Genomic DNA, 8,925 nt, shown 5'->3' on the forward strand with positions numbered 1-8,925 from the left:
CACCCTTCCCAAAATAATTTCAGGTGTCACCCCTTATCAATATCTTCTCTGGGGCTATAAGAATCTATCTGCCAAGTTTGGTGCTTTGGACCAGTCGGTCATGATTCTGACAAGATGCCACCTGACTAATTGCAAAAAATGTACACACAAGTCAACACAAAACAGCTTATTTAACATGACCTGATGTGAAAAACTGGTGTAACTTACACAATCTTCACAAAATGAAATGATCTGTGTGTTGCGTTTTTTGTTGATACGCAATGTATAGTTGGCCATTGTATATAGTTCAACTCATCAACATTACTGCTTTCATTGACAACTTGTGTTCAGTTTCAGAAGAGTTAATGTAAATACCAACTCTGAAGGCTAAATGTTTTTTTATTCATACTTGTGGAAGACCAAAGTTAATAGTAAACCGTAGTACATTGTCACAGTCGTCAAACTAGCAATGTATTAGATTAATGTGTGACAAATGTAGTGATACATTTATTAAATGTGTTTAAATCAAATTGCTTCCTGTTTTATATGCTTCGTGTTTTTGTTTTTTTAGGACACTCGCACTTTGTTTTGATTTTTGAAGGGCCCCCTGCTGTTGTTATTGAAAAGAAAAAGTCGCAGGCAAGTTAAATAGTAGGTGTAAGTTAAAAACAGCTAGTTTCTACATGTAGATGATCGAACGTGCGTTTGTTGAAATTTAACCAATTATGTTATTTCGTGCAAGAACTAATTTCGGGGTCCACTTTTGCGACCCAAAAAAAATCGGGCTGTTCTTGCTAGTTGTGATTCCAGCCGTAAAGTGCTCGCCTTTTGCAGACGTGTAAGAAACCACATTTGTGCATTGGTGCTGTATGTAATATTTATGTGACACACACAACGCTTATCCGAATGAAAACCACAGCAAAAACGTATGTGTACTCCGTCGTGTCCGATGTAAACAACCAGGTTTTTGTTTTTTCGTCTTTTCTCGGGAACGGTTAGTCTGTGTAATAGACTGTGGCGAAAGCCATGGTCTATTACATATGAAAGATTTGCTGATTACTTAAGCGAGACAACCGTATCTTGACCTCTAGATTTTGACCAATCAGCTGGTACTTTCTGTGTCGGGCCTTCGGTCATTCACCTTTGTCGCGTCTAGACATGCATAAAAATAACCCCGCTTGACAAAACAACAAAGGCTTTTGGTCACGCGGTATTATGTTATGCGACACGCCTGAAGCTGTTGTTGCATTACAATACACTGGATTCGATTTGACCAATCACAGTTTAAGTCATGATTTGGGAATGAAATGACATCGCGATTTAGTAAAGTCGACTCCGATTGGCTGAGGTGCAAGATCGCATAAATCTGCATGCTTTGGCATATCAGACGTTATACAGGAGACTTGGCTCCGTTGATATCGGGTGATACTCACACTAGGGAACCGTAAGACATTAGGTTGCTTTCCTTTTAACTAGATGTTTGAAATAGGATAAGTAAACAATCCAAAGCATGACATTTTCGGGGATTTCAGGACGCAGTGCCCCTTTAATGACAAACACACCTAAAGCAACAGACGCACGAGGAAAAACCACAGGGCCTCATTATGCAAATGCAAACACCCAGGGAATAATTTTAATGCAATTAGGTACTCGTCATAATACACGGTGACAGTGTTGGCAAGTCGTGCCTCGAAAATCTAAGTGCACTTAAAAAATGTCAAGAGACACAATTACACATCTGACTCCTGGAAAAACAAGCTAGAAAGATTTCCATACATGGACATCACTACTTTTTTCTCTGCAATGACCTAGCAGCCATCAGAAAGCGACAGCATGTCCTAAAAAGTCAAATTTAGCAGGGAAAATATCAAAGCATTGAGAAAACAATTTTTCAGACCAGTCTCATAGGGTTTGTGCATAAGTGTCAAGTGATGTCCAGGTATGGAATTCTTTCCGAAAATCCCACTCGAAATTAAAATGTGACCAATGTCTGTAGGAAGATGTTAACAAATTGAAATTGTAGGATATGACAATCAGGTGGAAGTAAAATTAAACCAAAAAGTCGCTGCCAAATCCAAAGCAGGGGTTTAAAAGCGAAATGCAAATGATATTTCCGAAAAACTGATAAAATATGCCTTTATTTTTTAAAACTTGAAGGCTGGATAACGGGTACCAAATGTAAAAGAAAAATTGGCAGGAAATTAAGAGGAAATTGGTCAGCACAAGATGTGATACTCACTGAAATGAAATTGTCAGATTCTAAGAATTTTACTATAATTCCCCCAAAAGTATGGGGAATTGTCTAAATTTGAAATTGTTTCATTTCAACTTGGCTGGAAACGTGTGTGTTTCATATTTATGAATGCTCTTTTGAGTTTTTGAATTTGTGAGTTGCTTTTAAACTTTGCTTCGGTGTGGCTTGAACACATTTGTTTAAATCTTGCTTATTTAAAACCCGAGCTCCTTAGTACGTACACATTTTGATAGCTTATTAAAAACACCGATAAAAGTGACAATATTTGAAAAGAAATACAAGCACTTAATACTTTTCACTCAAAAACAAGTAACTTCAAAATGCTTAAAAAAAAAAAAATGGCCGTTCATCCCCAAAAGCTTTAAAGCACGCAATTAAAAATATATATTTAAAAGGTTTTCATCTCAATTCTACAAACATTAATACCATCATTAGGTGGTATTTGCAAATAACTGTTGATGGCTCTTCGCATTCAAATGACACGCCATTAATAAATCATCTGTGTTTTACAGCCACTCTGAGCCACTGAAGCACCAGTAAATTGCAAGGAAATCGCCAACAAAACTTACAAGCATACACAGTAAATTACGAGATACTAACACCACAGAACACTGCAAATGAAGAATACTTGTCGTTTTTCACCCAAACCAAACGGCCCCAAAATCAGACACGAGATAAGCCTAGGCTCACAGTATCGATTCCTCTGTCTCAAATCAGAATCAGAAATCTTGAACCTGATCTATACTTCCTTTATCTCAACGATCGTCGACCTTTAGGCATCCACAGAGACAATGCCAAACTGAAGCTCTATGCAATTTTTTTCCCAATAATTCATCTGATTATCCCGAGTTGTAGAAGGGTTTGCGTCGCCATGGTTACAAATTTATAATGGTTCATTATGCACCCATCCATGGACATTTTGTATGTATTCATTTTACAGTCAGATTTTCCACAGACTGTACATAATTTGACTGCACGCTAATTACTTCTGTGGTACACGTTGTCAGTTGCAGTTCTGTATAGTAGACATTGTGAAGTAGAAATTTCTAATCCAATTAAAATGAAAATATATATATATAAATATAGATTTGCCATGCCAGGATACAGCTGATACACATGGTGTGCATAATTTGCATAACAAAGAGATTATAATAAGTACAATTATTTCCGAAAGTACACAGACATTCATACACCTCAATGTAATAAATAAAAATCATCAAAATGTAAAATTTAACAGTGCAAGGTGAAAAATACAAAACTTTAAAAAATATTAAGCAATATCTAACTATGATACATTTTTTTCTTGTAAACAAATAGAAATGCTGGAGTGTGATTTTAAAAAAATGGCTAAATTTTAATGGGAAAACCCAATTAGGAATAATTGTTTTTATTTAATTTAAAACATGCATTTTTTTTTAATTTTCAAACCAAATCAAAACATAGCATAGCAAAAAAAGACAGGCAAGTGTAGGCGAAGGATTCCTTAAAATTACGTACACTTCATAAATACATGTTAGTATTTGTTACACTGTAAATATAACAACGACAGAAGGTATAAACCAACAACATCCAATATTCATGATGATTGAAGGTGTGGAATGTGATTTCATTGTAGTGCAATTTGGAACATGATCCTATTTAGTTGCATTAATGTGCAGATATGTAAATCACAAATCTCACAGTATATTTTTTTATCTTACAGGCATGCAACTTTTCCTCGGATCAACTCATTTCCTCTTTATGTAACTTCTGATGCTAGTACGGAAGATAGGTGATGGGATTGTGCCTTTGATGATACAAGCATGGAATTGGCACACAGAGTATGTCATGAGAAAGATTTTTGGCTATAGGGCCATCGCAGATTTTTCCTTTGAAAAAATATAGGTAGAATAACAAGCAATGATAGCCATTTTAAATATTTGAAAATCGCTTGCTAGTCTCATTGGCAGATCCAGGGGGTGCTACGGGGGCGTGCGCCCCCCCCCCCCCCCCCCGACAGTGACAAAAATTTTGTAAAATAAGCCCATTTTTCACTTGAATGAGCCGTTGCGCCCCCCCCCCCCCCCCCCCCCCCCACGAACCTGAGAAATGTGCGATGGCCCTATAGCCAAATATCTTTCTCATGACTGTGCCAAATTCCATGCTTGTATCATCAATGGCACAATTCCCCCAAATGTTTCCCCTATCTGCCCCACTATGTGTGCCATTAAAAATTGAGAAACACTGTGTAAAAATTTGAATATCCTCTTTTTTGGTGTGAATTCCCAGTTGCATGCCTGTTTAAATCACATACGGCGACAATGTTTAAGTCCGATCATATTGTCAGGTGCCATTGTTGCTCAAATCTCTCTTCATATAGATATATAAAAAAGCATAAAATAGCAACACATGTATAACACAATATCGAATATTGATATATTTTTATAAAACACTATTCGAATATTTCTTGACAGAAAAAAAATATTAACCCTGCGCAAATATTCGGTTTGTATAATTTTTTTTTTTTTTTTTTATAAAACACTATTCGAATATTTCTTGACAGAAAAAAAATAACCCTGCGCAAATATTCGGTTTGTGTTTGGCTTAAAAAATACGCATACAATACCACACTTAAAACTGCGGGAATAAGCGCACTCTTAAAACCTGGGAAATATAAGTCAATATTAGAAGCATATAGTGAATATTGAAAGACTCAACGAAAATAATTGGAATAACTTGATTAACAAAACATCAACATTTAAAAAAACAAACATTTATTCTGTTTATGGTTAAATTTTCAATCGTCTGTCTTTTTCATATTGTCAAATAAATAAACAATATTAAATGGATAATAACCAAAATAAACTTATTTCATATTTGAATTTTCCGAATCCCTGTGCTCCCTATAAACATAATGTATTCACCGCTTTGGGCTCCGGACGTCATTAAAGGGGAAACCAATTAGCGATGGTCGACAGATGAAAAGTGTAGTTCTGCCTCAGCATGTAAACAACGATACCATACAGTCACCTTTAAGTAATTGCGGCTGCAGTAATGTGAGAGAACATTCTGCCTCTGTTCATTATACATGTACTCTCCCTTAATTAAACATCTGTATTAAAATATTGTTCTCTGTGATTTTTTTTTAATTAAATATCTTATTTAGTATTTTTTTTCAAGCTGGCCCTTAATATATGAACGGTTCCTTTTTTTTTAAGAGAGAAAAAAAATCACACAAAAGAAATTCATCACACCTTTAAAAAACAAGAGTGAAATTGCGATGACTTGAAAGAAATGTTTTGCTTCTGATGGTTCTTCACGGCAACCCGTTCTACCCTATCTTGGCGTTTTAATCAGTGGGCATCTTGCCGCTTGCACAAGGGACAGAAATGGGACAGGTATTTCCAATCGAGAAGATGTAAACACAGAAGGCTAAACCTTGTTAAATTCGTCCAGTAAAAGGAATGCCACGAAATCCTTCACCGGAGTTGTAAGTCAGTTTTTTGTTTTTATTTTGGTTTTTTTTTGGGAGGGGGGGGGGGGGTAAACGTTCGTGATTTACAAGTTGTTTCGTGGCCTTGTTTGAGAATTACAATATAGATATTGTGCCACCCAAAATTCACTGCAAATACAGCGTATTAATAAAATGAAAATTATCAACACAGACAGCTTTTTTTGTGCAGCAAAAGTTTTAAATGTAAAATGTAAAGAAAAGCATGCCGTAACACATTTCCATAACATCACGGTCAAATTTAAGCAATGTCAATGATCCCTTCCAAAATTTAGACAGTTACAACTTCCCCCCTGTTTTGATTGTATACCAACTGTGGATCTGAACTACTTTTTCAGTACAGGCATTGAATATTGGTTTTCATGTACATGTAAAGTCTTCAGTCGGCACAAAACATTTCCGCTAGCCACAACGAAACACCTGTTGCCATTGTTATGCAAATATGTGCATACCGTAAGCCAGGTAGGCAGGACTGCACTCAGGACCAAAACACTTGGGACCAATGAGCGTCTGTCTTTTTCTCACCGAAAAACTAATGACCAATCACCGTAGGACCTTGCGCGTACTGCGTTTCAATGTTAGAGGGGTTGAGTTGAAGACCTGGATACCGTAGCTGTTTGTATAGTGTGTTTCGACATGGACAGACGCCATTTTTCCCCTTGACGTTCAATACACCGTGCGTTGCATGTTTGCTGTTTTGGAAGAAAACTTGTCTCAAGCAGCGTTCAGGAATTTGGATGATTGGTTAGGTAAGTTTTACTTGTTTGTAACTTCACAAATGTCAGTCTAAATCACAGTGTATAATGGCCGAGCAGTATGGCCTTTTACTTTGATTTACAGCAAATCTGAATGTGATTTTCTGAGTGCCGTTTTGACTGTGTGTGAACAGTTCTGACTGACCAAAACAAACATATAAGCCTGCGTAAAAGAAGCACCGTGATGGCATAGTCACAGAGGAACTCTGCACAATAAATTTCCCTTCCCTTTCCAAATTGTCGGTAAAAAAAAAAGATAAATAGCCGGGAACCACAGAATTGTGTACATTAAATTATGTATGTAGTGACAAGATAATAATTTCATACTTCGGGAAAAATTACAGCTAAGGCCAAGTAAAAAAAAAATGTTTTTAGCGTCCTGCCTTTTTGAAAAAAAAAGGAAGGAGGAGGCTCTTTTCCCCATCCAAAATGGCCGCCCGACCGGGCTATTTTTCAAGATTGCCGCAAGCTTCTTTTTATTAAATGACCGCCACTTGGACTCAGGAAATGACATACCAGCTTCGTATGGGCTAGATACAACAGACAAAGAGGCCAAAATGATGACACTGTTTAAAATTTATCCTTCAGAGGAGGCGGCCTCCAAAAACAGGCATGCAACTTTTCCTCGGATCAGCTGATTTCCTCTTTTTTTACTTCCCATGTGTGCCATTGAAAATAGAAAAACACTGTACAAAGTCTGGGAAAAATTTGAATTTCCTCTTTTTTGTGATTTCCCAGTTGCATGCCTGCAAAAAGAAAGCGGGCGGGGACGCTAAAAAAAAGTTTTAACTTGGCCTAAAGAAGAATTTCTACCCATTTACCCATTTGCTGTCTGCTATTCTGATTTTGGTTTCCTCAATTTTTGTTTCATTTACATGAAACTACGGAGTAACGGTGACAGAGATTATATAGGCCTAGGACCTAAAGTAATATTGTAAAGAAGATATAATATTCACGGATTCCGTGTTGTTATACTTTGCTGTATGGCAATTATTTCATTGGCCTAGAACACGGGTTTGTGCACACTCCCTGTGGATATCCCATAGGGAGTGTGCTATGACTATTAAGTATTATACGTATACGGTACGCACGGTATGAAACGCTTGAATACGTATCATTGGTACCCACGCTATTTTCACCATGTTTTCTCACATGAGTGGGAGCAGCGAATTAGCAGACGATCAGCTGTTTCGGGCACGCGACATGCATGTGAGGCCAAGTTCGGGCAAGGACCATTAGTCGACTAGTGGTCGATTTGTGACGTACCTTACGCCTGCGCACTAATAGCAAAGTGCGAACGTCTCTAGTCGAACGCTGGTCAAAATGTCATTGCAAAACGTCTGGCTCCTAGCTCCCTGCTGTACGTTATGAACGCGCGCGGCTATGGTTACCAGCGAAGCAACCAACCCCAGTAGGTTGGTTCCAAATAGTCGACTAGCGTAGTTAACCATCGTCGACTAGACAGAGTTCGGGCAAGCGTTAGTCGAACAATGGTTAACTATAGTCCTTGCGCGAACTTGCCCCGAGTTGACGTTCGACTTCGATTGTCATGATTGTTGTCTTTTTCTGCTGTTTGTTTTCGTGATTTTTACATCAAAATCCAAAGAATGTAAGACAGAGGTATCACAAAACAGTTGTTGACTACTATTATGTGGGATATGACGTTTTTAACACCCGAGGCGCATACCCGTACCCTCGGCCGAGGGTGATATGCGCCCCTCAGGTGTTCAAAACGTCATATCCCACATCACATCAGTCAACACTATTGTTAAGTGTGAAGCCAAAATCCAATCATTCTCAATACCCAGTTTCCATACAGCAACGTATTTACACAGTGTGTAGTTACAAAGACACTTTGGTTAGAATTGGGAACGTATTTTTGTGACACAAATCTGCTTGGCCAGAACAAAAAAATTAATTGGCCTAAATAAGAGAATAGAGATTTAGCTTTTCAATGGGCGTGGTTAAATTTAGTGAGACATTATTTTTTAAATGTATAAATCATTTTCATTGCGTCATTTTAGCAACATGGTGACTACGGTTAATTCTTGAAAACAGTTTTTAATTGTACCAAATCAGTGTCATGTGATATTACATATAGCGAATTTCAGGGTGTCAATGGTGGGGTCTACCCGATGTTCCCCAATACCTATGTTCCCCAATACCGATGTTCCCCGAAATCCGAAGGATTAGGGTTAGGGTTAGGGTTATATGGTAAGGATTTCGGGAACATCGGTATTGGGGAACTGAACATCGGTATTGGTGAACATGGGTATGCACCCGTCAATGGTTATACCTTTTGGTTGGCTCGAACTTTACTCTTCACATAAAGCGAAACACTGTCTGAGCTCAATATAATTGTGTGATAAACAGGTTTTTGAAACTGGGCACGGTTCTCTATGGTCAATCGGAGAAAACACAAAATGCCTCACGAGAATGTTCGCCTG

This window comes from Patiria miniata, unplaced genomic scaffold, assembly GCF_015706575.1.
Source record: "Patiria miniata isolate m_02_andy unplaced genomic scaffold, ASM1570657v1 HiC_scaffold_9, whole genome shotgun sequence".
NCBI classification, from domain to species: Eukaryota; Metazoa; Echinodermata; class Asteroidea; order Valvatida; family Asterinidae; genus Patiria; species Patiria miniata.